Genomic DNA, 23,394 nt, shown 5'->3' on the forward strand with positions numbered 1-23,394 from the left:
TTGAAGTACAACATCAAAATAATGATTACTATCAATCATGTAAGAATATTAAATTTGAAACCAAGCCATGTAATCTCATGAGTGAATAAAAAAATAAATAGTGACAAGTTAAAATGCTTATCATATACAAAAAAACATCTTGCTGATAACAAAGAATTAACAAAATGATATTGTTTCACGTGAAGGACTAGTCCAATGCACCAAAATTAATGTTGCTAGTTTTTTCTTTATTTTTCTCAAAAGCACCAATAAGAGGATCTACACCTTGAGGAGGGTAAGTGGTATTCTCCCAACTCGGGCCTACCTTGTCCCACTTCAGTTGGATGGCCCCATTCACTTTCTAGATATCAATGACTCTCTTTAGTGAGCTATATTAAAGCTTCACATTCTTCCTAATTTAGCATGTTTGAATAAATGTCAAAAGAATGGACTAGTTGTATACCATCCTTATATACAATCATTATTCCCTCATTAATCTAGATCATGAAGTGGTCCTTGAGGAACTCTACAACCATAGATACTTGTGACATGATATTGAACAAGGTGAGTTTAAGCATAAACCTAGTAAGTTCCCTCTTGATATTTTGGAAGACTTCATCATTCCTCTTTTTTTGAAGATACAAAATCACTTCAGTAGATAGAAAAAACTAGAACTGATTAAGCACATTGTCAAATTTATCTACATGACTAGCAAAGACTAGTAAATGGAGTCAACAAAAGGTAAATCGTGCATGAGAGCTTTTAAAAGAAGGGAAGCAGAACATTTTTACTTTAGAGCATTCAAGATTTGATGGATTTATTTTAAGCACCAAAATGGAAGCGTTTTCACATAATGTTCATTTTCATTTTAAATGAAGTGTCCATCGCACTGGTTTAGTTTTTAATACTTGCCATTCAAGAGTGGATTTTCTTAATTAAACTATCCAAACATTCCAATGAAAAACATTATAATATTTAGACATGCATTCCATGAAAAAGCAAGAATGGTTCATTTTTAAGCTTTTAAACATGGGTTTTCAAGCAATCATTATAAGAAACTTGCAAAAACCTATTAGTATTTTGCTCCCACAAATACTTGCAACAAAAAAAGATTATAGGTTTGCCACTGGTTTGTCAATCCAGCAAACTCATGGGTTTAAACTGCGATCCCACAATGCAAGATCGAAGGTAAAAGGTATCGGGATTGCAGTGAAAAAAATTGGTGAAACTACGAAAAAATGGGTCGTGAGAGGAAAGTAACAGGGCAATCTTGCAAAACGATGATCACATGGGTTTATGGGGACACTTTCCCACTGACAAATTTATCTGTGGGTTCGATAGTGGAGGGAAAAAAGTGGGGTACAATGATTTAATAAATAGGTGAAACATTCCTGTAGGTTTTTACAGCGATCCTGCTGGTAAAAATTAGCGTTCCCATGGGAATAGAGTCAGTGGGTATGACAACTCGGATGTTTTTAATGGCACGTAGTGGTGGGGTTTGGGGCAAAGGGTGATTTCTCCTTCACAAGGTTGTGTTCTCATGGGTTGAGGATCATGATCTCACAAATATGAGTTTACAATTTTGTGGTTACGAGATTGCGAACCAAGGGTTCTAAAATGTTGGTGAAACTAAAATTTGATTTTATGGCCAGGAGCATAATTCTTGGCAAGGGACTTTGGTGCCTTCAAATTTTTTTAGAAGAACACCTACATGCATAAAAGACACAAAATGTTAGTTTGGTTAGTTGAAACATGAATAAACAAAAGTGTGATTATAGTGACCCGAATGCGGACTCCCACTGGGTGTGCCAAAATGTATCACCTAATCTAGTAGTGTAATATTGAATACTAACTAGTAAAAGCGTTCACAAAATTAAATAAGTAAAAACTTATAATAAGACGAGGTTACCACCAAAAGGAAGGCAAACCAAGAATGGTAAGCTCCTTGGGTGTAACCTATTATGACGTAGATATGTCCTTGATGGATAGGGGATGTATGTTGATGATGTACTCAAGCTTCCAATGGGTGTAGATGGGTGAGAGTTTCAACAATGGAGGTGTGTATGTATTTCAGCATTATGATGGTGTAAAATGGCTATGATGTAGTAGTCAGTGGGGCATTATAAGTTTTCATAAAAGTGGATTGGTAGATTGTGAGAGGGAAGGGATTTATTTATAGGCTAATGGGTAGTGAAATGGAGGGTCAAGATGCAAGGATGGAAGAATGGTGAGGAAGGGCTATGATGCTTTCAAAGGGAAGCACATGGATTGTGCTTGTTTAGAGCCAATAGGGAAGTGACACTTGTCACAAGGAGGATCAATATGAGGGGATGGGATAATGGTTGGTCAAAGGGAGTAATGAGGGAGGATGAGTGTGTAAGAGGGATGTAAGAGGTATTTAATGGCATGCAAGAGGTATTAATGGTATGTAAGAGCCATAAATGCTCTTGGATAGGGATGGAAGAGGATAAGGGAGACTTTTTGACTTTAGCTTGGGTTAGCAAGTTTCAACCCTTTGCTTAAAGTTGTGCACATGTTTAGGAGGGGGATTAAACTTAGTTTAGGAAGGGGATTAGGGGGCAAGTGGCTTAGCTTTGATGGGATGGGTTAGTTAGGTGGCCAAGTAAGGTTAGTATGGGTAGATGAGTTGGATTAGGGGTAAAGTTTGGGTTTAGGGATATTTTTAGGGGTTTGGATAATTTATTTAATAATATGGGGGATGTGGGATTAAATAAAATAGGTTTGAGGATTTATTTAATTTAATAGAGGAATATGGATTTAATTGATAGATTGATTTTGGGTTATCATTTGATGTTATTAATTGGACTATAGTCAATTAAATAAATAAATTAACTAGGGGATGATGATTAATTAATTAAATAATAAATATTTAATTAGTAATGTCCTAGGAGATTACTAAATAAGATTACCTAGTGATGTAAATAGATTTAGGTGTCTAAAAAATTTACTTTTGAATTGGGGATGGATCCTATGAATTTTCTAGGAAAGTTGATGCATAACCCAAACGATATTTCTCACACAAACTTGACTCAAGCATTTTTTGCGTAAAAAAATTGGGCAAGAAGCAAGAGCAATGAATACTGAAAAATCCCTCAGCTTGGAACCCGACATCATACTATACTCATATTTGAATGAAAAATTATTGCACTTGTGAAAAAGGACTTAGGGATTTTTATGACCACAGTGAGACTAGAAACATTAAAAAGTTTTGACTGCTGGGAAAACAAAGGGGCCTTAAACATGACAATCGACCCTTCATTAATTGATTTCAAAAAGTAACTCAAAATTATAACGTGGTAAAGGTTTTCAAGAGTTTCACCCTTTTAAATAATTTAGGTTTAAGAAATGAGTTTTCTTTCCTTTTTGTCAGCTCTTCTCTCTCACTCATAGTATCAAGGCTCATAGAGAGAATCCACATAAACCCATTTTGTGCCAAGGTTTAATGGTTTTAATTTATGATTACATAGTGGAAAAAAGTGAAATTAAACCTTGCAAGGTCCTTGGTGTTTAATAAGGATAAAAGCTAGAAATTTCCTTCTAGAAATAAAGGTAAGGGAAAAGGAATTATGGAAGAGTTGGGTGATATTAAGAGTGAAATGAGTAAGAGGAAGAAGAAAAATATCGGTTAAAAGGATAGAAAAATAGACTTAGAAGGTGAAGTGAGGAGGATGGAAAGATATTGAAGATGGTGGATGATGGGGATAGTGAGTATTTTGGTGGTTCGATGGACAAAATATACAAGCCTCTCAATAATTGTCCTTCCCCTATTTCATCCCATTCTCATGACAACCAAGGCCTTCGTCAGAATGACATGGCAAAGGAGGAAAAAGTGATTAATCAAGAGGAGGATGATGAGGATTTTGATAAAGAGACTCTCCATCTTAAAAATTTTGTGGATAATGTGAATCATGATGTGCACAGTTCACTGAATGCCTCAACCCAAAAAGGGGATCAATAAAGATGTTGAAAGTCAAAGAAATAATTCCAATAGAAAGAACATTCCTATAACTAATATGGTGGACACGGACCAGAAATTGAAGAATCCACTTGTTCTAGAATTAGAGGACCGAAAGTGTTGGAATATATTTGACCAATATAACTTTTGGGGGGGTGGGTGTTGAATTAGTATTTTGTGTGACAGAAGGCAAGCCGCTTGCTCATATTGTATCCCAAGAAGGAGTGATGATTTATCTAGGTAGAGTTAAAGTCATTCAACAATTAAGTCTTTCATTGAGTAAAACTAGAGTAAAGTCCTTCTTTGGTCAAGTAAATTTCTTGAGGAGATTTATGCCTGACTTCTCTAAAATAATTAAATGTATAGTTGGTATGATAAAAGAAAATACAACTTTAAAATGGACTGATGTTGGGAAAAGACTTTTGAAGATATCAAGAGTTCCATAGCCAAAGCCCATGTTCTTGTCCATCCTAACTACACTAAAGAATCCATTATTTACTGTTATTCCTTAGAACATACTATGTCAACTATATTGATGAAAGAGAATAAAGAAAGAATACAAGCTCAAATTGCTTTCATGAGTATACCATTGAAGAATCAAGAAATTATATACTCATAGATGGAAAAACATGTATATGCAATGGTGAGAGCCCTTAAATTTTTTAGGTTTTATGTGCTACATTCTCATTCAATAATATATGTGCCAGATCCTACAACAAAAAGTATTCTGATGGAACAAGAGGTTGGTTGTAATAATAGAGGAGTATGGATAGAAAAAGTCCAAGAATATGATATAGAAATTAAGCCAACAAAACTTGTAGGAAGTAATACACTTTTTAAAGACTTGGTAGAGGATCAACAATTCAAAGAAGAAGATACTCCAAAAGTTCTAATGGTAAGCCTTTAGGATCCTTGGTTCTCAAACATTACTTATTTTATGATATATGGTGAATTCCTTGATGGATTGATTACTAAGAAAAGAAGGGTTCTAAAAACAAAAATCTTGAAGTATGTGATTCATGATGATGTCTTGTACAAAAAAGCAATTGATGGAACATTTTTGAGATGTGTGGATAAAGAGCAATAGGTAAAATTGTTGACATCTTCTCATAATGAAGCATGTGGAGGACACTTTTATTCTACTCTTACTGCATTTAAAATTTTCAGGTGAGGTTATTGTTGGCCTTACATGTATAAAGATGTATATAAGTGGGTGGTTACTTGTGAGAAATGCAAGATGTTTGCTGGTAAACCTCAGCTTGCTATTCTACCTCTTAGGCCAATGGTAGTTGAAGCCCCTTTCAATGAATGGGGTTTATATTTTATAGGTCCACTTAATCCTCCTTCTAGTCAAGGACACTCTTACATGCTAATGGATAATACATCTAATTTTTCCTCTTTATAAATTATTGGATTTTGCTATGATAATGGTATTCAAGTTGGACATTCCTTTGACTATTTTTATTAAGGAAATGGGCATGGTGAGTTTGGTAATAAGAATCTGATTAATATTTTAAAGAAATTGGTCTCAAATAATGAAAAAATGGGCATAAGAAGATTCATGATGCTTTATGGGTTGATAGGACCACACCTAAAAGGGAAATTGGTACCTAAAATGGCTATTGGTATTTCACCTTTTCAGTTAGTCTATGGAGTGGAAGCTAATTTTCCACTACCCTTAGAGCTTTCTACATGTAAACTAAAGACTATGATTAAAGAGGGTGATTTAAAAGATGGATTAGAGAAGATGATCTTGTAACTTAGCAAATTGCAAGAGGAAAGAGAAGAGATGGTTGATAAAATCACTGAACACTAGGGAAGAAACAAAAGTCTGTTTGATAGAAGAACAAGGCCTAGAAAATTTATGAAAGGTGATTTGGGGTTGCTATGGGATAAGAGACATGAGCCAAGAGGTATGCACTCGAAGTTTTAGTCTTTGTGGAAAGGGCCATTTTAGATCATTTAAGTGAATTAGAATAATTCTTTCAAATTGGAATATCCCACTGGAGAAACCCTACTATGTTCCTATAATGAGAAGGATTTGAAGTTGTATCAAATGCAAAATTGAAAGTAGATAACCCCTGCATAGTAGTTAGATAGGTAGGTAACATGCAGTTTGCTTTAGCTTAGTTTCTTGCTTTCTTAGGTAGTTTGTTTTTTCTTTCCTAGTTTAGTTTTTTTTTTCTTTTTTTGTTTTGTTTTTAAGTTGTCACCTTTTGTGCAGAACCAAAGATTGTTGGATTTCTTTCAACCATTATCATGCTTAAATACCCATCCAGAGTCAGTTGTTGCCCAAGTTTCAGTTCATATCTTTTTGCTTCAGTGTTTTTGTGTCAAATCAAGTATCAATGTTTCAAGTCTAGGTCTATATTTCCCATAGGATTATCTATCTTCTCATCATTCCTTCAAATGAGCTAACCTAATGTTGAGAATCATATGAACAATGCATCAATTCAAAGCTAGGTGATTAGGGTTTGAGAGGTTTTATGTGTCATCTCGATGAGAAGAAGGTCTACTCCTTCTATTGATTTTTTCCAACCATGATCATAAAAAAGATTCAACATTATGTTATGGTTTCCATGAAAGACATTGCAGATAAGAAAGATCAGTGAGCAGAAGAAGTAGTTCATGCAGAAGAAAAGATTCAGAACCCTCCTAGAGTCAAAATATGAAGATAAGAAAATATACATCGTCGATTTAGTACATGAACGGTTCATATGCAATCATAATAAGCTACATGGTGGAGAAAATTCAAAGGAATGAAAGAATACACACTATTGGCCAGTTGACAAGTCAAATGGTTTAGAAGATCAAATCCAGATCATCGATAAAGACCAGATCAATGGATGAAGTTTTAATGATGGAAATATGACTATTCAATGATGCATCTTATTCATTGTCAGATCAAAAGAACATCTACACTCGTCACTATATCATTATGAAAAGATGAACATGCTTTAATCATTACAAAAAAGTGACAGAAAGACATGTGTCCTATGGGCCATTACATTTCACGAATCAAAACTAGGTCAATGTTAAATCCTCCAAGTAATAAAATAGTTCCAACTATTCACCATGGTGTACCTAGTTGGAAAGTGGACCCGCATCATAAAGAAAATAGAGAATTAATATCTTTTATTTTTGCCATCAGAACAAAAGAGAGATCAACGCTCATTGTTATGTCGCTATAAAAAGTTACAAGGAAAATAATCATAGTGACAGAATGATTGAAAAATACGTGTACATGGAGGGACTCATGGATGAAGTTTTAAAGAAAATTTATAATGTTTTAATCATGATCGTTAATTTAAGATCGATGGTTAGTGTTCAAAAATGCAATGACCATTGGAATATGAAATACACAGGTTTGGCGCAAAATAGTAGACTATGAAGAACTAACAATTTTCTACAAGTTTTTCTGAGATTGCATGAAATTGAATAGTCATTTCCTGTTTTCATAAACACCATGGATTTAGAATCATTGATGGAGAAGATGCCACATATTCATATGACTAGATAATTTCACATTTTATTTCCTTTTCTATTTTTGGATTGTTGCTCTGCTAAACTGAAGGATAACAAAAATTTATAAATGTAACCTCATTTGACGATATAAAGGTTGACAAACTTGATGGTGAATTGGTCTATAATTTCATTTACCCTATTTTCTTGTCATGTTTTATTGCCCATGCATAGATTAGTTCTGCATTAAGAGTTGAAATAAAATCATATGTGGCTCTGTGGTTAACATATGGATTCTATTTCATTTTGGTAACTATAGTGAAGGTGATTCCATTTACTTTCTTTATATATGGTCTTGTTACTCCTCTTATTAATTTCATCTCACATTAGATAGTTTCATTGGGAAATGAAAGATAAATGTGTATGAATCTATTAGTTATTGGTTGGATTCCATTTCATTCAAGGCTGGTAGTGAGAGCAATTCCATTTTCCCTCGTATGCATATCTCTTCATTCCTCTTCTACATTTTGATGGTTAATCTACATTTAGAATAGAAGTAAGAGTTAGAAATATTAAGATAATCTACTACAGTCATTCCATTGAGAGTGATAGGTTATTCAAATCTATTTTGCCTAAATTGTTCATGCCTACAAGCAATTTGGTTATCTTTTACCACTCTCAAGTTATGAGCTTATAATGTCAAAACCTCTGATCTCATAAAAAAAAATTCATTGCATATCATTTCAAATCATAGGGAATTACACCTAATCATTCAGAGGGTAATCATAGAATACATATACTAACCCACTTGTTGGTAAACATGTTTTTATCTCTCCAAGCATTGGGTATCCAAGAGTTAGGATTTTAAAATCTAATAGGAGAGAAAATTGTTAACCAATAGTATTTAAAAAGTAAATTAATCTAATATATCTTGTAAATGGATGAGACCATATTATGTTAGATTTAATCTTGTAGAACTTGTAGGATATGTGCCCAATGATTTTGTTGAGAGGGAAATATGAACTTTTAAGTAATTCTTGCAAGAAACACTATATCAAGAACTAAAATTTTTGTAGGACATGCACAACATGAAGTTTTAGAAAATCCTTTAAAGACTTCAAGGAAAATATAGTTTCAAGTTTAAAGCTGGATCATGTCATTGATAAAATAGGATCATTAGAATTATCCATACATCTTCAAAATATGACTTGGGCAATAGTACATTCATGAGACTAACTACTTTTTCAATAGCAACATACATACTTGTCATTGCTTCATTCAAAAGCATAATACACATTGACAATACCTAAGGTGTACACTCATTTTCAAGATACGTTAACAATAAGATAGATAATAACAATTTTATACATTATATAAAGTACATAAAAAACAAGTTTCTAATTTGAGCCACTCATTCATTTTTAGAATATAATCTGTTATTAATTTAAAATTACTTAACACCTATTTTAATAGAACATTTGCAGGATCTAGAAAACCATTCAAAGGACAAACAATATGAAATATTTCCTAAATTTCTTGTGCACATCATTTGTTTATGTTCAATATTTATTTTCAAGCTACAGATGCAACATAGTTCTATATTCTTTGTCTATGACTCTTTAGATGAACACTTGAACACATACATTACTTTAAGAAACTTTACAATTTATGAATATGTCACCATTACTAAATGTTCAAAATTTTTAATGTACAATTTGACTCAACACTTACCCCAAAACCCACCACACTAGAGGCAAGAACTTTGGCGCTTGCACCCCTTGTTAAGATCTATCATATTCAATAGTAGTATATAATAATAATATATGATGGCTAAGTTTTGGTGGTGTTCAATTTAATGGTGGTATCGTATGAAAGTTAAGTTTTCGTGTGGTATTCTCCTTACTAAGGATCAAACTCTAATAAATAAAATAGACCTATTTTTTTAAAAAAAATTATTATTATTAATATTAGGGTTTACATCTAATCTTAATTGAAAAAGTGTCAAAAATTTATACAGATATAATTGAATGTCAATCATTAATTCATTTTGTTAGATTTAATTTTATAATTAGAAATTGAATAATATCTTGATTGTAATTCGAAGAATGTTAGAAAAGTTATAGATTATTAGAAATGCTATTAAAATAACTCAAATTTGGTCATTCTGATAAGTCAGCCTGAAAGGTGACACAACTTTGTACTTTCACCCTCTAACTCCAAGTCTAGAGAAAGTGAGGAGAAAGGGAAACATGCGAGGAAAAAATAGAAAACTAGGAGGTTCTAGTGCATCAATGTTGATTAGAAGGAAAATGCTACTAAGTCCCCACTGATGACGGAGGAAGTTTAGTCATTATAAAGGTATATCTCATGTTTCAACTAGTTTCAGTTTGGACAATCTGGATCTCACAGGTTGTCCAACCTAGGCACCCATATAAAAAGCTGTGAGATCTAGGTTGTCCAAACTGAAACTAGCCAAAACATGAGATATATCTTTATCTTGAGAAACTTCCTGCATCTTTAGGGGGCATTTAGTAACATTTTCGTCCTCCTCATTATCGATGTACTAGAACCTTCTAGCTTTTTTGGTTTCTTCCTTGCATGTTTCTCTTTCTCCTCACTTACTTTAGACTTAGAGTTAGAATCTAGTTCTTTCAGGCTCTCATTATTTTTCACTCTTTTTTTCTTATTAAGATTTGAGACATCTCTATGGGAATGTCTCCCACCCCTAGTTAATTAATTCCATCATAACCTCACCTACATCCACACCCTGAAATGTCTAAAATAACATAATTGAAAGTTCTAGTATTACATCAGAGAAATGTGGACATGTGGAAGAAAAGCAAGATGAAATAAAAGATAGCATGGAAGAGATAGACGGGGATTTTGTGTCTAAGGGGATTGGAAAAAAAGGAACCCATGATGCTAAGTAGGAGCAAAAATCTAGGAGGAACTTCTATATTAAGGAACAACATGGTATACTCCAAGATACCACAAAAAGCTTCTCAGATATAAACACCCATGTTTTGGCTACACTTAGTACGGGCATGGAAAATCTCATGAGAAAGGATGATAACCTAGGCACAAATGATAACTCATCCATGACATCTACTTCCCCTCTCAAGAGGCCTAAGGAGGACCCCCTTATTTCCCCTCCCCCTAAGAAACCCCCTGTCCAACCCTTGACCCCTTTTACTTGTCCCATGCACCCCCTTGTTCAAGACCCCAACCCATCCACCAATTTGGATCAAAGTACTTTCAAATAGGTTGAAGCTAAATTGAAGACATTGTGGACCAAGATGAAAAAGCAAAAGAACCTGCTAATTTATTTGAATATGAGGTTCACCACTTTGGTGGATTTTTTTTGTAAAGTTTATGCATTTTGCAGTAACCATTCTTTAGCTTCTTCAGTCAGGGAAGATGGGAGGTAAGGTGGAGGAAGATGAGTAAAGCACCTAAAGACTCTATAGGTTCCAATTAAATGACATGTTGAATGTGCAGCAAGCGAAACCAACCACCTGATGAGAAGAAAGAATGACTACTTGGCCTCATTTTGTGTTAATTTTTAAATATTGTTATGATGGTGAAACTTTGATCTTGTGTGGCCAATATGGAAACTTTTTATACGAACTTTAATGTTGGTAGCCTAATTAGTTTTCTTGTTGGTAACTTGTATGACACTATAGACTATAATGGTTTTGATAGTAGATTGAAAAATTCTTGTAGGTACTTATTTTTTATGATAATGGGCAGCTAATTTGTTGTTTATGATTTGGGTCAGTGAGCTATCTGTCAGGTGATAGTGTTTCCTTAACTATGGTTGTTCTCACTGGGCTAGTCACCCATTTTGGACTGCTAGTGTTATACATAATAAATGTGACATCAAATATGAAACTCCTTTAGCCACATAATAATATTTGATGGTAAAGGGATGATTGTCTTCTTAGGCATAATAAATCATATAACGCCTTAAAATTAATTGGATGAAGTTGGACTATATTATCTTGGATTGTTAAGAATATATTCAACTATTATTTAGATTAATTTAGACTAAAGTAATTCTTTTAATATTTAAACTAAAAATTTATTTTAATTATGTATTTATATTTTTATAAAATATTAATAAAAAAATTAAAATACAATATCTCGAAGTAGTACAAAAAAAATCAAAATCTATGGTCTAGCTATTGGTTGCGTATATTATTTATAGATTTAATTTTGTAAGGTTTTTGCACAAACTATCTCATCCAATATTAGAAATGAGAAATATGACAAGACAAATGACAGATCATGAAATTTGATATTGAACACCTAGGAAAAAAATCATCCAATAAAATCTAAAAGTAATAGATATTACTCTTTAAAGATTCTTGTAATCAAGAATCTATCACTTGATAATTATTAAATCTAAAGTCCCTTACTTGATCCCACTTTATAAGCCATTCTTGGCTTACATGGTAGAATAAAGTCTATTATCCATCATACATAAAGTAAGAAAAAAGAAAGAGAAATCATACAATTTCATCCAAATTTCGAAAAGAACAATCCATAGAATGAAATTTAAAATTTAAAATTAATATATATTCTTATTTAGAAAAAATGATAATATAAAATCTCCTTATAATAACTTTCAACGAAAGATTTCTAAATTTTATAAGACTATATATTTGCATATAGAAATAGTTTTTTATAATAGCCTTTTCTATTAATAATTAATAATCTAGGAATACAATTCACCAAAAAAGAACCGGAGATACAAGATCACCCACCCAGAATTCACATGTATTATCTCCGTGACAATGAAAATAAAGTAACTCAATCATCTCCCTCTCCCTCTCCGTGACAAGTATTATCTCTGCCATTAGTAAAAGAAGAAATGCAAAGGCCGATTCATTCGAGAAGCCGAGTTTTTTCTCTTCCATCTTGTAAGGCAACCGCAACAAGAAATGAACGGTTTTCTCGATCCTCAGAATTTATAAGATCTGCTTCCTTACTACAATTGAGCTCATTTATAAGGTGCTCCAAGATTTTAGCCAGGGTGTTCTTCTTTGGAGTTTCTGAGCGCTTGTGTAACTGTTCAGACCAAGATTAAATTACATTATAAATCAGGTTGGCTGGATCTCCTATACTTGAAATTTAAGCTCTTGTATCTGAAATTTGATTGAATCGATTTTGTGTACCATGGCTTCTCTTGGCAGCGGCGAATGCAGAACTAACATCAGTACGTTTCATGAAGAAATTAGCTACAAGGAGTCTTGAAACGAGGGATTTCTGAGAAAAATTTGGTTAAATATAAGCAATGTTTTGATGGGGTGGTGTAGAAACATAATGGATGTTGGAAGAGAGGATCCCAGAAGGATTACGCATGCTATAAAAGTTGAGTTGGCATTGTCATCGGTTTCGCTGTTATTTCTGTGGGATCGATTATTTCGCAGGGTGGGATTTGGTAACCATGCAATTTGGGCAGTCATGACTGTCGTTGTCGTTCTCGAATTCTCTGCGGGTATGAGTTAGTTTAATATAATTTACCCCTTCTTCGATTGTTTCCCACGCAACCATCTTTTTCACCCTAATCGAATAACATTTAGAATGGCTGTTGTTGCTGCTTGAGCAGGGGCTACCATTAAGAAAGGCCTCAACAGAGGAATTGGAACCATGGTGGCTGCATTTCTTGCCTTCCTCGTTTGCCACGTGTCAGAGAAGGTAGTGCGAGGAAAGGCGTTTGTAGTGGGATCTTCCCTCTTCATCGTGGGTGAGTTTTTGTGCTCTCTTGGAATCACCTTGTTGCATTCACCAAATCTCAATTAGTACTCCACTACACTCATTTTGCAGGAGCGGCTACCACGTATGCCCGTTTCTTTCGTTCCCTCAAGAATAAATTTGACTATGCAGTGCTTATATTCCTGCTCACATTCAGCATGATAACGGTCTCTGGATATCGAGTGGAGAATATATCACGCATGGCATACGAACGCTTCGCCACCATACTCATCGGATGTGGAGTGTGTTTGGTTGTAATTCTGCTCATCTTCCCCGCCTGGGCTGGCGAGGATCTTCACAATTCCACTGTCAGGAAGTTACAAGGCTTGGGGAAATCTCTGCAGGGTAAGTAAATCGAACGAAAACAATTGAGGTTAAAAATCCTTGTTTTGATTGTGATGAAAACGTAACGTTTTCTTCAGCATAAAATTTGTGTTTTTCGCAATGGGCTGTTACAGATGAACTACTAGTACGCTTTGATTGGTGTGGCTTGTTATAAGTTCGGTAGATTAACTGGTTAAAATATCCGACTAATGTAATGGGCATGATATATTTGATGTTAGGATGCGTGGATGAATATTTCAGCGGATACCGTACTGATGAGAAGGTGGAAGATGAGTCAGAAGATATTATACACAGAGGATACAAGTCTGTGGTGGACTCAAAGGCTACCGACGATTCTTTGGTAAACCGTAAAAATATATAGTTATTAGAAGAAACTAATTAAGTGGTAGCCATGACAACTTTTGACATTGAAGAATGTTAAATGGATCGTCTGAAAGCAGTGATTGTACATGTTAATTGCAGGAAGCATTTGCTAGGTGGGAGCCAAGGCACGGTCTATTTCGATGTCGGCATCCATGGTAGCAGTATGTGAAAACTGGAGTGAAGCTTCGTTATCTGGCCTATCCTATTGTGGCCTTGCACGGATGCCTTCGATCTGAAATCGAGGTATATTCGTATGCATTTCGTCATTTGGTATCATTACCTTAAATTTACAAATTATCTTCAATGCATGCACTATAGCTGATGAATTTTTGTTTTGCATACGTTTCAGGCCCCTCATTCCCTTCGTTCACCATTGAAGAAGCCATGCACCAACGTCGCCCACAAAGCAGCCAAATTACTGGCAGAGCTGTCAAGCTGCATCGAACAAATGAGAATATACGACTTCGAGCCAATATTGGGAGAAGTTCAACATGCACTGGAGGATCTTCAAGTTTCCTTGAATTCTCAACCAAAGCTCTTACTGCATTCAACAAGAAGAACGCCGAGTCAGAAAATCGTACTTGAGAATGAAAATAGAGAGGAGGAGGTAAGGTGGGCGACGAGAAGAAGATCATGGCATGGAGAAAGTAGTGACGAGAAGAGGTTAATGCTGAGACACGGCGTTGAATTTGGAGAAGCACTTCCATTGGATACGTTTGCGTGGTTGGTGGTGGAGATCGTAGCGAGGCTTGAGCACGTGGTACACGCCGTGGAAGAGCTCGCGGCAATGGCAATATTCAAGCCTCGCAATCCTTCGACGTCGGATCAGGAGGCTTTAATCGTAACTAGTTCTGCTTCTCCCCGTAGTTATATCCAGAGACCCAGTCTTGCAAGAACGCCAGAAAGATGTGTACATATCAACAATGTCGACTGATTTTTCCCTTCAATTCACACTCTAATACAGGAGTCAATTTTTAACATCATACACTAAGGGAAAAATTAAGCTTGCCAGAAACAAAGTCAAATTCTATGGTTGCATTATTAAATTTTATGTATTAATGATTTACACTAGTCTCATTTTTGTCTCTCTCACAATTGTCATATCATCTTGCTGACACCATGAGCTACTCCTAATCCCAATCTTTCTGAGAGGAGCACATATCTTAACTTCACTATGCATGTCTAATCAAATAATATTATAATTATACCAAATAATCAATTTAAAAACAATATACACTATTATGACATTGGTAAATTTTTGTAAACTTTTCAAAGACTAGTTGTTACACCTACTTCCAATCTTGTTTGAGCAGATGTCAAATAACATTTTTAATTTTCACTTCTTTCTAATTTACTAATATCAATCTATAATACCTTCTATTCTTATTTATTATTATAATTATAATCTCATCACATACTTTTATATCACGATTATTCTTTATTTGTTTCCACTAGCTATATCTACATCTCTATAACTCTTGATATTACCTCTTCGAGACCACTACCTCTTATGTTCCAAATATCAAATATATGTTTATTCATGACCAAAAATATTTCAGATTATAAAACATCGTTCTCTTCTTTCATACGCTTTTCTCTAAATATATCTATATCATTCTTCCTTCAAATATCTGCTTTATATCATCATTGTTTCATGATATGTACTTCTAGATTCCATTTATGATTATATCTAACTATATTTAAAAGTAAATTTAATTATTTTTTATATTTATTATTAGTTATTATTTTTGGTTTAAAATAGAGTAAAAGAATCTCAAACCTTTCCTTTTACTTGAAAGTTGGTGTGTAGAGTGCTTGGGCACACTTTTTTAGAACAAACAAAAGGTTTGCAATGCAACTACTGCCACCTACAAACAAGACAATGGAAAACCTTAAATAAATAGTAAATATTGAAGTTTTGAAACCAATTGTTTTAAATATTATGAATGATTTGAATAGAAAGATTTCTCAGGACCTAGGGATTCATATTTTATAGCTATATAAAGCGCGCACACAAATATTTACATCCACACATTTGCAAATGTTGAAGTAAGTCATTATTAATGTGTATGCCAACGATTTCATGGGTTCAAAAGAAAAAAGAAGAAGAAGATTTGAAATGTTGAAAAATGTCATAGTTTTTTTTGAAACTTATAAGAAATTGAATAGGTTCCTCCGCAAGGAAATTCATAACAAAATGAAAGACATAATTATTATTTTTAATTATAATAATCTCTTTGAGTAAAATATTATTTTTATTTTAATACATTTGTAATTGATTAACGTTTCATGTAAAATAATATTTTTCTCAAAATTATTTTCTAAGTCTTCAAACCTCATTTTTATAATACTAAATCTTATATTAATTAATTAATTTAAATCTATTGAAGGCTTTATAAATCTTATATTAATTAATTAATTTAAATCTATTGAATTGCTTATAATTTAAGATTTATTTAGTTATTTATGGAAATCGGATATGATATTACATCATAGTTAGTATTATAGCTATGAGTAGAGTTTGAATTATGATAGAATTTGGGTTAAAGTTCAACATTTAGGATTATGATTCAATAATAAGGGCTAGGATTAGTGTTTGATAATAGTGATTAGAAATTATGATTTAGGATCATAATTTAGGGTGGGATTAGGATTAGGGTTTAGCAAATGAGATTTGGGGTTGGAGAGACTTAGACTTAGGTTAAGGTTAAATATATTATTTTTTGAAAAAAATATTAATCATAAACCTAACTACAATTGAACTATAATACAAATTCTCACCATAAACTTTAATGAAAAATATTAATCCTTATGCTCACATAAATTTCACCTTTGATTGTAAGCGTAATAAAAAATCATAACCCTAATTTATTTAATATTCTCACTACAATTATTGTTTGTGTGTTTGAGATTGGAGTTAAAATTTAGGGTTTTGTATTTAGATCATAGTATGCATGATGGTTCTAATTAGGGACACATAATAGTAAATTTTAGTGTCAAGGTTAGTGTTTATAATTATGATCAACACTTAGATTTTACCATTAGGATTATAGTTAGAATTATTTTTAGGTTTACTATACTTAATATAATTAAAATAGTTGAGAACACTATCCACCTCATGTATACAATTATGTAACATGTCTTGTTTTTTTTCTCTATAATGACATTGTGCATAAGTTAAATTTTGTGTAATGTGTTTTCTTAGTTTTTATTTTTGGTATTTTCCTTAAATTTGGGCTTACTTGTTAGAGTTTAATTCCACTACAGTTCCCTGACACATGCTTATAAACTTCCTCCAATTAATCACTAAGTTGTGTTAAAATTAAATTAAATTTTATCTACTTCAAAAAATTGTAGAAGATATATATTATCCTTTTACTTATTTTTAATATTTATCCTAGAAATAATGAAAATGATTAATATGTAGTTTTAACTATCATATATTATTGAGGACTTTTTTTTTAAATAATTAGATATCTAAATCATACACTGTCTACTCTAAATACTTATTTGAAGTACTTTGTTACCAATTTTAGGGACCACATCAAATTGGTCGAGCTATATAGTTGTCAACTGAATGAAAAGTACATGTTTTCATTTCAAAAATTTCACAAAAATTGATAAAGTTATACTCATTCTTACTTTTGATCTAATTTCTTTAATAATAAGATAAAGGATAAACTACATACATAGCATAAAAAACTTGAAGTACAACATCAAAATAATGATTACTATCAATCATGTAAGAATATTAAATTTGAAACCAAGCCATGTAATCTCATGAGTGAATAAAAAAATAAATAGTGACAAGTTACAATGCTTATCATATACAAAAAAACATCTTGCTGATAACAAAGAATTAACAAAATGATATTGTTTCATGTGAAGGACTAGTCCAATGCACCAAAATTAATGTTGCTAGTTTTTTCTTTATTTTTCTCAAAAGCACCGATAAGAGGATGTACACCTTGAGGAGGGTAAGTGGTAGTCTCCCAACTTGGGCCTACCTTGTCCCACTTCAGTTGGATGGCCCCATTCACTTTCTAAATATCAATGACTCTCTTTAGTGAGCTATCTTAAAACTTCACATTCTTCCTAATTTAGCATGTTTGAATAAATGTCAAAAAAACGGACTAGTTGTATACCATCCTTATATACAATCATTATTCCCTCATTAATCTAGATCATGAAGTGGTCTTTGAGGAACTCTACAACCATAGATACTTGTGACATGATATTGAAGAAGGTGAGTTTAAGCATAAACCTAGTAAGTTCCCTCTTGATATTTTGGAAGACTTCATCATTCCTCTTTTTTTGAAGATACAAAATCACTTCAGTAGATAGAAAAAACTAGAACTAATTAAGCACTTTGTCAAATTTATGTACATGACTAGCAAAGACTAGTAAATGGAGTAAAAAAAAGGTAAATCGTGCTTGAAAGTTTTGCAAAGAAGGGAAGCATAACATTTTTAATTTAGAGCATTCAAGATTTGATGGATTGATTTTAAGCCCCAAAATGGAAGCATTTTCACATAATGTTCATTTGCAATTTAAATGAAGTGTCCATCGCACTGGTTTAGTTTTTAATACTTGCCATTCAAGAGTGGATTTTCTTAATTAAACTATCCAAACATTCCAATGGAAAACATTATAATATTTAGACATGCATTCCATGAAAAAGAAAGAATGGTTCATTTTTAAGCTTTTAAACATGGGTTTTCAAGCAATCATTATAAGAAACTTGCTAAAACCTATTAGTATTTTGCTCCCACAAATACTTGCAACAAAAAAAGATTATAGGTTTGCCACTGCTTGGTCAATCCAGCAAACTCATAGGTTTAAACTGCGATCCCACAATGCAGGATCGAAGCTAAAAGGTATCTGGATTGCAGTGAAAAAAATTGGTGAAACTACGAAAAAATGGGTCGTGAGAAGAAAGTATCAGGGCAATCTTGCAAAACGATGATCGCATGGGTTTATGGGGACACTTTCCCACTGACAAATTTATCTGTGGGTTCGATAGTAGAGGGAAAAAAGTGGGGTACAATGATTGAATAAATAGGTGAAACATTCCTATAGGTTTTTACAACGATCCTGCTGGTAAAAATTAGCGTTCCCATGGGAATAGGGTCAGTGGGAATGACAACCCGGATGTTTTTAATGGCACGTAGTGGTGGGGTTTGGGGCAAGGGGTGATTTCTCCTTCACCAGGTTGTCTTCTCGTGGGTTGAGGATCACGATCTCACAAATATGGGTTTACAATTTCTTGGTTACGGGATTTCAAACGAGGGGTTCTAAAATGTTGGTGAAACTAGAATTTGATTTTATGGCCAGGAGCATAATTCTTGGCAAGGGACTTTGGTGCCTTCAAATTTTTTTAGAAGAACACCTACATGCATAAAAGACACAAAATCTCAGTTTGGTTAGTTCAAACATGAATAAATAAAAGGGTGATTATAGTGACCCGAATGCGGACTCCCACTGGGTGTGCCAAAATGTATCACCTAATCTAGTAGTGTAATATTGAATACTAACTAGTAAAAGCATTCACAAAAGTAAATAAGTAAAAACTTATAATAAGACAAGGTTACCACCAAAAGGAAGGCAAACCAAGAATGGTAAGCTCCTTGGGTGTAACCTATTATGACGTAGATATGTCCCTGATGGATAGGGGATGTATGCTGATGATATAGTAGTCAGTGGGGCATTATAAGTTTTCATAAAAATGGATTGATAGATTGTGAGAGGGAAGGGCTTTATTTATAGGCTAAGGGGTAGTGAAATGGAGGGTCAAGATGCAAGGATGGAAGAATGGTGAGGAAGACCTATGATGCTTTCAAAGGGAAGCACATGGATTGTGCTTGTTTAGAGCCAATAGGGAAGTGACACTTGTCACAAGGAGGATCAATATGAGGGGATGGGATAATGGTTGGTCAAAGGGAGTAATGAGGGAGGATGAGTGTGTAAGAGGGATGTAAGAGGTATTTAATGGCATGCAAGAGGTATTAATGGTATGTAAGAGCCATAAATGCTCTTGGATAGGGTTGGAAGAGGATAAGGGAGACTTTTTGACTTTAGCTTGGGTTAGCAAGTTTCAACCCTTTGCTTAAAGTTGTGCACATGTTTAGGAGGGGGATTAAACTTAGTTTAGAAAGGGGATTAGGGGGCAAGTGGCTTAGCTTTGATGGGATGGGTTAGTTAGGTGGCCAAGTAAGGCTAGTATGGGTGGATGAGTTGGATTAGGGGTAAAGGTTGGGTTTAGGGATATTTTTAGGGGTTTGGATAATTTATTTAATAATATGGGGGACGTGGGATTAAATTAAATAGGTTTGAGGATTTATTTAATTTAATAGAGGAATATGGATTTAATTGATAGATTGATTTTGGGTTATCATTTGATTTTATCAATTGGACTATAGTCAATTAAATAAATAAATTAACTAGGGGATGATGATTAATTAATTAAATAATAAATATTTAATTAGTAATGTCCTAGGAGACTACTAAATAAGATTACCTAGTGATGTAAATAGATTTAGGTGTCTACAAAATTTACTTTTGAATTGGGGATGGATCCTATGAATTTTCTAGGAAAGTTGATGCATAACCCAAACGATATTTCTCACACAAACTTGACTCAAGCATTTTTTGCGCAAAAAAAATGCGGAAGAAGCAAGAGCAATGAATACTCAAAAATCCCTCATCTTGAAACCCAACATCATACTATAGTCATATTTTAATGAAAAATGATTGCTCCTGTGAAAAAGGACTTAGGGATTTTTATGACCACAGTGAGACTAGAAACATTAAAAAGTTTTGACTGCTGGGAAAACAAAGGGGCCTTAAACATGACAATCGACCCTTCATTAATTTATTTCAAAAAGTAACTCAAAATTATAACGTGGTAAAGGTTTTTAAGAGTTTCACCTAGGGTTTTATACTTAGGAAACTTTAATGGACATGGAAACAAGTAGAAATCCCACCCTATCAACAAAGTTTGAGCATTTTATGATACAAATATTAGATTTTGCACTTTACTAGAATAAGGGCTAACACCCACAACTACTATTTCACCCTTTTTAAATAATTTAGGTTTAAGAAATGAGTTTTCTTTCCTTTTTGTCAGCTCTTCTCTCTCACTCATAGTATCAAGGCTCATAGAGAGAATCCACATAAACCCATTTTGTACCAAGGTTTAATGGTTTTAATTTATGATTACATAGTGGAAAAATGTGAAATCAAACCTTGCGAGGTCCTTGGTGTTTAATAAGGATAAAAGCTAGAAATTTCCTTCTAGCAATAAAGGTAAGGGAAAAGGAATTATGGAAGAGTTGGGTGATATTAAGAGTTAAATGAGTAAAAGGGAGAAGAAAAATATTGGTTAAAAGGATACAAAAATAGAGTTAGAAGGTGAAGTGAGGAGGATGGAAAGATATTGAAGATGGTGGATGATGGGGATAGTGAGTATTTTGGTGGTTCGATGGACAAAATATACAAGCCTCTCAATAATTGTCCTTCCCCTATTTCATCCCATTCTCATGACAACCAATGCCTTCGTCAGAATGACATGGCAAAGGAGGAAAAAGTGATTAATCAAGAGGAGGATGATGAGGATTTTGATAAAGAGACTCTCCATCTTGAAAATTTTGTGGATAATGTGAATCATGATGTGCACAATTCACTGAATGCCTCAACCCAAAAAGGGGATCAATAAAGATGTTGAAAGTCAAAGAAAGAATTCCAACAGAAAGAACATTCCTATAACTAATATGGTGGACACGTATGAGGTTAATTTGAAGCTTTTGGAAGATGAGCTTAAGGATCTTAGTGTTGAACCTTCCTTGGGTGTTTTGTAGATAGTGGAGGCAATTTCCTTGAACACATTTTGTATGGAGAACTAGTCATTCAATGCTATTAAACTCTTGAATATCAATTATACGGCCCTAAATGCTAAGATATATGAAATCTTAGGTAAATGCAAGATTGTGTAGAGAAAGAGAATTATAGGAAACCCATTAAAAACAACAATGTTATTCTAGCATTGATAGAAAGAATTGAGAATCTAGAAAATAGTATGAATGCGAGGATTAAAAGTTTTCAGCATATTTTGGAAGCTACCGTTGAATGTCTTAACAAGACACAAGGTAAAGTGGATCAGAAATTGAAGAATCCACTTGTTCTAGAATTAGAGGACCCATAGTGTTCGAATATATTTGACCAATATAACTTTTGGAGGGGTGGGTGTTGAATTAGTATTTTGTGTGACAGAAGGCAAGCCGCTTGCTCATATTGTATCCCAAGAAGGAGTGATGATTTATCTAGGCAGAGTTAAAGTCATTCAACAATTAAGTCTTTCATTGAGTAAAACTAGAGTAAAGTCCTTCTTTGGTCAAGTAAATTTCTTGAGGAGATGTATGCCTAACTTCTCTAAAATAATTAAACGTATAGTTGATATGATAAAAGAAAATACAACTTTAAAATGGACTGATGTTGGGAAAAGACTTTTGAAGATATCAAGAGTTCCATAGCCAAAGCCCATGTTCTTGTCCATCCTAACTACACTAAAGAATCCATTATTTACTGTTATTCCTTAGAACATACTATGTCAACTATATTGATGAAAGAGAATAAAGAAAGAATACAAGTTCAAATTGCTTTCATGAGTATACCATTGAAGAATCAAGAATTTATATACTCATAGATGGAAAAACATGTATACGCAATGGTGAGAGCCCTTAATTTTTTTAGGTTTTATGTGCTACATTCTCTTTCAATAATATATGTGCCAGATCCTACAACAAAATGTATTCTGATGGAACAAGAGGTTGGTTGTAATAATAGAGGAGTATGGATAGAAAAAGTCCAAGAATATGATATAGAAATTAAGCCAACAAAACTTGGAGGAAGTAATACACTTTGTAAAGCCTTGGTAGAGGATCAACAATTCAAAGAAGAAGATGCTCCAAAAGTTCTAATGGTAAGCCTTTAGGATCCTTTGTTCTCAAACATTACTTATTTTATGATATATGGTGAATTCCTTGATGGATTGATTACTAAGAAAAGAAGGGTTCTAAAAAAAAAAATCTTGAAGTATGTGATTCATGATGATGTCTTGTACAAAAGAGAAATTGATTGAACATTTTTGAGATGTGTGGATAAAGAGCAATAGGTAAAATTGTTGACATCTTTTCATAATGAAGCATGTGGAGGACACTTTTATTCTACTGTTACTACATTTAAAATTTTGAGGTGAGGTTATTATTGGCCTTACATGTATAAAGATGCATATAAGTGGGTGGTTACTTGTGAGAAATGCAAGATGTTTGCTGGTAAACCTCAGCTTGCTATTCTATCTCTTAGGCCAATGGTAGTTGAAGCCCCTTTCAATGAATGGGGTTTATATTTTATAGGTCCACTTAATCCTCCTTCTAGTCAAGGACACTCTTACGTCCTAATTGCGACAAATTATTTTAGTAAATGGGTTGAAGTAAAGCCAATGAAGAAGAATTCAT

At 33.4% G+C, this 23,394-nt stretch overlaps 1 pseudogene; it reads left to right on the plus strand.

Moving 5' to 3' along the window:
- The first annotated feature begins 12,721 nt into the window (after nt 1-12,721).
- On the plus strand, nt 12,722-14,816 carry LOC149563392 (aluminum-activated malate transporter 14-like; annotated as a pseudogene).
- Nucleotides 14,817-23,394: the final 8,578 nt, after the last annotated feature.

This window comes from Cupressus sempervirens, chromosome 4, assembly GCF_028749045.1.
Source record: "Cupressus sempervirens isolate cs-2001-9-10 chromosome 4, ASM2874904v1, whole genome shotgun sequence".
In the NCBI taxonomy this organism is placed as follows: domain Eukaryota; kingdom Viridiplantae; phylum Streptophyta; class Pinopsida; order Cupressales; family Cupressaceae; genus Cupressus; species Cupressus sempervirens.